Source organism: Chelonia mydas, chromosome 1, assembly GCF_015237465.2.
Source record: "Chelonia mydas isolate rCheMyd1 chromosome 1, rCheMyd1.pri.v2, whole genome shotgun sequence".
Lineage (NCBI taxonomy): Eukaryota > Metazoa > Chordata > Testudines > Cheloniidae > Chelonia > Chelonia mydas.
In genome coordinates, this window is record NC_057849.1 from 249,428,473 (window position 1) to 249,436,249 (window position 7,777).

The following is a 7,777-nucleotide window of genomic DNA, read 5'->3' on the forward strand; positions in this document are numbered from 1 at the left end:
TGAGTTGTATGTCGGTACTTTAAATTGAGAACTATTTGTGTACAAATTTCAAAGGTCAGAGTCCTTTGAACGATTTCGTCTTTTAGGTTTTAAACTTAAGAATTTGCTTTAAGAGGTACAAGGAAGGAGGGCATGATCATGATACAGACATGAATGTCAACAGTACCTTTCCCCAGAACAATTTTAGATTTTGAAATTTCTGGACTATTCAAATGCATCTCTTCTGCCTGTCCCAAAGAAAATTAGTTGGATAAGGAAAGACAGATCGAATGTGAGTAAATTAAAAAGTCTTTGTTTCTTCTTCCTAGTCCTGACTGAAATAACCTTCTTTTTAAAAAAGGCAGGTTGTCATTTATTGAAAGCAAAAGAGTTCAAAAAATACTTCCAAATTTGAATTCTTCTTTCTTGTGTAAGAAATATTTGTTTCCCAACGAACAGCAGATGTTCTGTCAATGCACATTTTGCAGTTAAGATTAAAATACCTTTGTTTTTGCTTATTAACAAACCTCAGGTGTTATGGTCAAAAATAGGGAATGATTCCCAAGGTCATCTCATTCTGACTTGGAAGCACTAGCGGCAGGGTCCTTCTAAAATATTTTTTCAGTGGTAAAAATATCTACAATTTTTTTGCCAGACTTGAGCTGTTTGTTTCAGTTCACTTGACAGTACTAATCTGTCAATCAGCCTTGTTTTGATGTGCCACAAGAGTATCTTAGTATTGCCAGTTATTCAAGATTGTTCGACTTGGATGGTTCCAGGACACTTTGAAGACTGTGTAGAAAAGTTGTTTTGACACTGACATTTAGAGGTGGTTTGAACTGCATATTTTAACGGCCTCTTTATAAATAAACAACAAAGCACTGAAAGATTGACACATCACAGTGAGAAAAGATGTTAGTGAGGGACTCATCCCAATAATTGCATTGACCATGTGTATATGATTCAGTACTACTCACTAGATGTTCTCCAAACCCATGAGTGGTTAGGTTATCACTGAACTTAATTTTTCCTGATCAATACCCATTATGAGTTTGTTTTTTATAGTGCTTATTGCCTTAGACCTTAGTCCATCCTGTCCTTTGCTGCACATTGGGCTCCCCACATTTGCCATCCTTGCCCGTCAACTGCCCTTCTCTCCAGATCTTCCCATTTCATGCTGAGGTGCTTGATGTCGTTCAGAACTGTTTGTTTCCATGTTATTTGCGGTCTTCCTCTCTTCTTGCGTTTTTTTCTGGCTTCCATTTAAGGGCGGTATTTGGTAAGCATCATATACCAGTCTACTGGGGGGAGTTGAATGAGGAGAAAAGCTGCTAAAAATTACCAGGTAAGAAGTTTCTTGGTCTGTTGCACAACTTCTCTACTCATTCATCATTAATGGGAAGTAGTCAGCAGTGAATCACAGAAGTAGGGGGAAAGGATAAGCAGGTTTAATTATAGCAGAATAATAGGCAGGAATGGAAGATCTCCCCTCCCTCCATATAAAGCAAGGAATTGTGGTAACCAGCCCAGAAGCATGTTCCTACCAAAGGCAGCTGCTGCTGCAGAGGAATGAAAATGTACTCATTCTGCAGGTGAGGTTACTACGCTTTCCTCAATGCCACTAGGGCAGAGGTGGCTAAACTATGGCCCGCGGGACCGTCCTGCCTGGCCCTTAAGCTCCCTGCCGGGGAGGTTAGCCACCCAGCCCCTCCCCTGGAGCCTCAGCTCACCATGCTGCCAGTGGTCTGGGCGGTGGGGCTGTGAGCTCCTGCCGGGCAGCACGGCTGTGAGAGCCGCCAGGTGTAGTGCATTAAATTGCTCCCTGTATGAATGTGCTACTTTATGGAGCACCAGGACTGGCAGTTGTGAGTAGTACACCGTAAGTAGCACATTCTTACAGGTAGCAATTTAATACACTACACCCGGGTAGGGAAGGCGGTGCCTCGCCAAACAGCCTGTCCCCTGTCCGCCCCCTCCCACTTCCTACTCCCCTTAGAACCTCCGACCTATCCAACCCCCCCCCACTCCCCGCTCCCTGTCCCTTGACTGCCCTGACCCATATCCACACCCCAACTCCCTGACAGGCTCCATGGGACTCCCATGCCTATCCAACCGTCCCTGTCCCCTGACTGACCCCTGGGACCTCCTGCCCCTTATCCAACCCTCCCCACCCCCTTACCATGCTGCTCGGAGCACCAGGAGTGGCAGCCATTAAGTAATACACTGTAAGTAGTACATTCCTACGGGGAGGAATTTAATATACTACACTGGCCCTCCATACAGTTTTGGAACCCCGACGTGGCCCTCAGGCCAAAAAGTTTACCCACCTCTGCCCTAGGGACTCTTGTGAATAATTTCGCAGATGCCTAGCATGCCAACCTGTGGAGATTTTAACATCTTGTCTGCAACAACTTTTCAGCTATCAGGCCGTGGTATTTTGGATGGAATGAGATGAAGGGGGTACAGTTGGCATATGTACTCTCCATATGCTTGAGATGTATCTTTAGCGTATTAGGAATGCTTATTTATGGGAAACCTTCCAGAATGAGTGCTAAGAGGTAGAACAAAATGATGGGAGAACTCTTTCCCAGGGATTGCGGATTGAGGAATTTACTCATGAACAGAGGTTTCTGGAACTATAAGAATATCCTTTTTCTCACACCAGCAGCGTGGTTCTTGTATAGACAGGGGAACTAATTCCAAAACTTGCCTGTTGAAGGGAAGGGCCGGCCTGGGTTTGCATTCAATGTGGTGTTGGGTTTTTTGTTTTTCCCTTTCTCTCAAGTATCTTATTAGTGAACATGTAACATTTTAAAGACAGTGTGGCTGCTTTTTAAAACCCAAATAAAAAAACCTTAAGGCTCATATATGTCTTCGCAGAAAAAGGGGAAATATTAAAACCTTTGAGGTAAGTGAGCTATAGTGAGTTACTGACAGCAGTTTTGAAGGTTATTTTTATATCTAACAATACAAATGTGAAAATACTGCATGTCACATGTACAAGCAGTTAGCATAAAAACTATTTCAAACTGTTTTGAAAATACACAGAGTGCTTGTTCCCTTCAATTGTTGTGAAAAGTGCAAAACCTATGTCTTGGGTTGCAGTGTACTCATAGTAACATTTTAGTATCTGATATTCTGATTTTAGATTGTGAATACATGGGTCTTGTGTACAATGAGATTTAGCTACCACTGCAACCCCCTCCACAGCGACAATTTACACCAGTGAAGTGTGGTTTATTTGAAATGAATAAGCTGCCTTGATATAAATCATATCTAGGCTGAGGGTAGGCAGGGGTGTAGCTACAGCTAGTATAGTATAAGATCTTGAAAATGTTTACTCCTGGTTTGTGTTTATCAAGAAAAAACATTATGGTAGGGAAGTTTCTGTAAAATGAATTTCGAAATAACAGGAACTCTAGTTGCCCTAAACAATGTAGCAATTACCTATGCCTAGACTACTTCTTAGCTGGAAGAATGAGGGAGATGACAGGGATATCTAGTGGGAAAAACTGACTGACAGTGTATACTGATGGACCTGAATTCGGATGCCAATTACTGAAAACGCAAAAGGAGTTGAAGCAGTATCACCACCTTATTGGAGGGCCTTGTTAATAAAGGGCAAAGAAGTCAGAAGTATATGAAATATTATCTTGTCTACACTGGCCTAACCCCAATCCTCACAATTATTTTGAAAAGGAATAGTTGAGGTGTATTAACCTTATAGAAGATTAAATTTCACAGACATGTATCAAATGCCTGTGATGTAAGAATTTGGCTTGACTACCTCCCGGCAGCCGGCTAATCCTCTGAAGATGCCATTCTGAGGAAGTAAGTAGTGTTGAGAGATATCTGTGACTTGTCTAGTGTAGAAGCCCTAGAAGCAGGCTGGCTGGCAGGCATTGAAATGTCCCAACATTGAAATGTTCCTAGCAATAGAACAAATCCTCTCATGATTAGGAACTGTGTGTTAAGTCTATGATTTAAGAGAGTACCTGTTGCTCCAGGTTGACTAAGCAATGCCTTTCTACAATGCGATCTGATTATTCCCAGAGGAGGGCAAGGCATAACTACTGTGGTGTGTCTTATGAGTACAGCTGGTGATACTCTCACACTGTTTACTGCTGTCCCCATCTCCAGCTGATGCAAGAAGAGCAGTGGTGATGGGGTATGGATTCCTCTTTCAAACTTACCAGGAGAATTACTAAGGCAGCAACTGAAGAGATTTGTAAGAAAACCTAAACCCCAGGAATAGTCAGCTCCACTATAACTAGTCATAAGAGAGACTAACAGTGGCAGATCAGAGAAGAAATGGCTCACTGATAGCCTTAAGTAAATGAAACAGCTAGAACTGGGCTGTAGTTCCCCCTCCCATTATGTAATAATGAAATGTCTATGGATGAGCAAATCAGCAGGTATGTCACTATCTTGAGTAAATGAGGACCTGGCTGTTCCTGACTCAATCTACCTAAAGAAAATGAGGCAATAGCATAAGCAGTCCATATGAAGTCATTAAATAATAATAGCTGGTATGCTCCTTAATGAAATTGGTTGCTCAGGCTGAAACCCTAAGAGCAAGAACAGGGATATTAATTGGAGAAAATAGGGTTCTTGCCCTCCATGACTTAACCAGGCAACCTGACTCAGATCTACAAGAATGTGGACATTTACCCCCAAATTAGTGATGTTCTCAATGGTTGGGGATATGAAGGTGACTCCTGCATTGTATGTTACTAGAGAACTTGGAGATGAATTTCTGATTGGAAATGAATAGGTAGAGACTTTCATCAAGTACTGGATTATTACTGTCTTGTGGTTGCAAGTACTGAAACATGCCACTGGGGTATGAGAGACAGGAAACCAAGTTTATATGCAAAACAAAATTGTAAGCTTTCAACTGTTAATATTTTACCAAAAGTAATCTAAAATCTGGTATTTTGTGTGGGATGGCCCAGAGCGATTACCAGGGATGCAAGGGTTAAATTGTCAATGTTCAAGTGGTTTCCTTCTGAAGAACAGACTTTAGCCTCCTGAGAGTATTGTTTCATACAAAGGCAAAGCAGATAGTATCACTTCTGATAAATGTAACATACAGCCTGCTGTACTGTAAGAGGATATTCCAGAAATTGACCCTGGCAATGTGCCTGGAAGGGTTTCTGAGAAAGTGCATAGCAGAATCACTCTAAACACTGATGCCTTTTTTCTTTTAACTGCACTGCAGCCACAAGTTGGAGATAGTAGTTTAGTTTATATGTACCGGGCACCAAATTTCAAAACTACTGTATGTGGAGGAGCAACTATGCTGCCTACCTAGGGACCACAGCTTTAGACAGCTGGGCATTGAACTAGCACTGATCTTTCCATTAGCTTTACAATTACCTTTACCTGCCACTGATGAAATGCAGCATGCCATTCAGTTTCATGCTGGCCTTGCAATTAACAAGTAAGTTGATCAACAGGCAGTTGCCTAAGATGTATAATTTACAAGTCTCTTGCAGTGTGCAAGTTCTGAATGGTTGCACCTGCCAATAAAAATGCAAGCTATTTCTGAAAAAAAGCCTTTCGCTTTGGAAGGGAAAAGAAAACCGGCACTCTTCTACTGTAACAGTATGCCCATACTGTGAGTTGCAGTGGTTCTGATGTGTGCAATTCCTACTTTACTAGTCTAGTTACATCCATCCTGGTTCACTTTACCCAGCTAGTCTAAGAGTAGGGGTGAGGAGAACCTATTTTTCCCCCCCGGAGTGGAAATATTAAAACTCTATTTTATTAAGTGTTTGGGCCTCAAACTAAAGACTGCATCTAAATGTATTTTTAAGATGAAAGTAATGCAGAGAATAGGAAGAGAGATTAACAGTTATTCATTTATTTCTCCTCTTTCCTTTTTTCATTATTCATGCTAGAAATTTTCTTAATAGTAATATTTTCCATCTATGCTAAAGAGACTGCTACTATTCAAGTAAACTGAAATCTATTAAGAAAAGCCATCCCCCTTCTTGCTTGCATTTTACCCTGCACAAAAAGAGCCCTAGGGATTCAACAGTCTAAAAACAGATACCTGATCACTTTAAAAAAAAAAAAAAAAATCCAAGTCTGCTCAAATGAAATGGAACATTATTCCCTTCTAAAGTTGCTAGCATGCAAAGAATTCCACAACCCTAAATGAGGATAATGCTAGATGTTAGTGAAATAATTTTTTTCCCCAGTGGTGTTATGCATCAGCCTCTGTTGAGGTATATCCCTCTGCAAGCCACTTGTACCGTATATGCTGCACTGCTTAGGTACAATGAACCATATACTCCATTCCACTGGAGAAAGGGGAGCAAAAATGAGTAAGATCATGCAGAAATTAAGGTGGCGGGCTTGGAAGAGAAAAGCCACTGTGTTTTCAGTTGCTAGCTGCCATTTGCCTGTCCGTGTAGTTGACAAGTCACCCTATTTCCCCTCCCTCCCACAGCACTTATTTGCCTAAACTATGTTAATACTATGCAGAGCGGTATTAACTACTTGCCCTATACTCTGTGAATCCCAGCTACTGAGGAAGCAGGGAGACCTGCAAACCTCAAGGAATCTTGAGTGGAGACTGACTAATCTATACTGCATGCAGATAGCAGACACATAAGCACAGGTCAGTGACATTCTATAATCCGTTTCCATACATACCAAAAGTCCACTCTACACACTTTGACTACACCACATAATTCAATACACAGCAGAGACCAGACCAGGGGGAGCAAAGGCACAAGCTAAAACTATCAAAACACAAGTACTTAATGTTTGGCACCTAAGTAAGTGGGGTGATGTGTGAAAGTGCTGAGCACCAGTGATGAAAATGGGAGTTAGAGGGGCCCAACAAGTCAGATCCCTTTTGGGTGGGGGAGGAGACTTTAATCACCCTTATTTGACAACTTTGGCCACAGTAGTTTAACTCTCTTCCTCTTTTAATGTGGAAAGGGCCTAAAAGACCAAGTAAAGCAGAAATTTTAACCAAGAATTCCATTATTGGGTGGACTGATATTAGGCTGCCATTACATGGTTTCAGCTACAATAAGAAACTACTGCGTATGCTGCATGAAGTGATCTTTCATACACTAGTGCTATTTTGAGTTAACATTAAAATGTGAAACAAGGTACCAAGCTCGATGTCTCTGGAAAGAATCAGGGTTACATTACTTGAGAAAAAAACAGTCAAACAAAGCTTTATTACAGAACTGCACTTGGGATAAAGCATCAGATGACATGACCAAATTGATGGCATTTTAGGGTTTTGTTTAGGGTTTTTGTTTTTTTTGTTTTTTTTAATGGAAGGGAGCTGGGGAAGAGAGAAAACATACCTATCTAGGTTTTACTTTCTATCTCTATAGGTAGGGACCCATGTAATTCAACACCATTGAATTCATCCCTTGCCAGAGCTGTGTTCTAGAATCTAAGCTTTAATTTAAAATAAATAAAATCCATCCCTCATGTTTGAAGACGTAACCCTGAAACGATGCAGCTTGTGTGCAATGCTGCAGTGTTGTCTTCCTGACTTCAGAAAGAATAGCACACTCCTCCATCTCAAAGAGACTTAACTCTGAAACCTAAAATGATGAGTTAAAGAGATTAAGTATCAGCATTAAAATATGTAATCACACTATCCAACTAATGAGCTTTTCCTGTAAGTCCAAGATCCCTTCTGTGCACTCACCAAGTGCCAAAACCTCTGGTTTGTCCCGCACACTTTAAATGTTACCCTTTTTCAGTACCAAATTCTGCACATCAGGAACTGGAAATATGGGACTGGTCTAAAATAAATTGA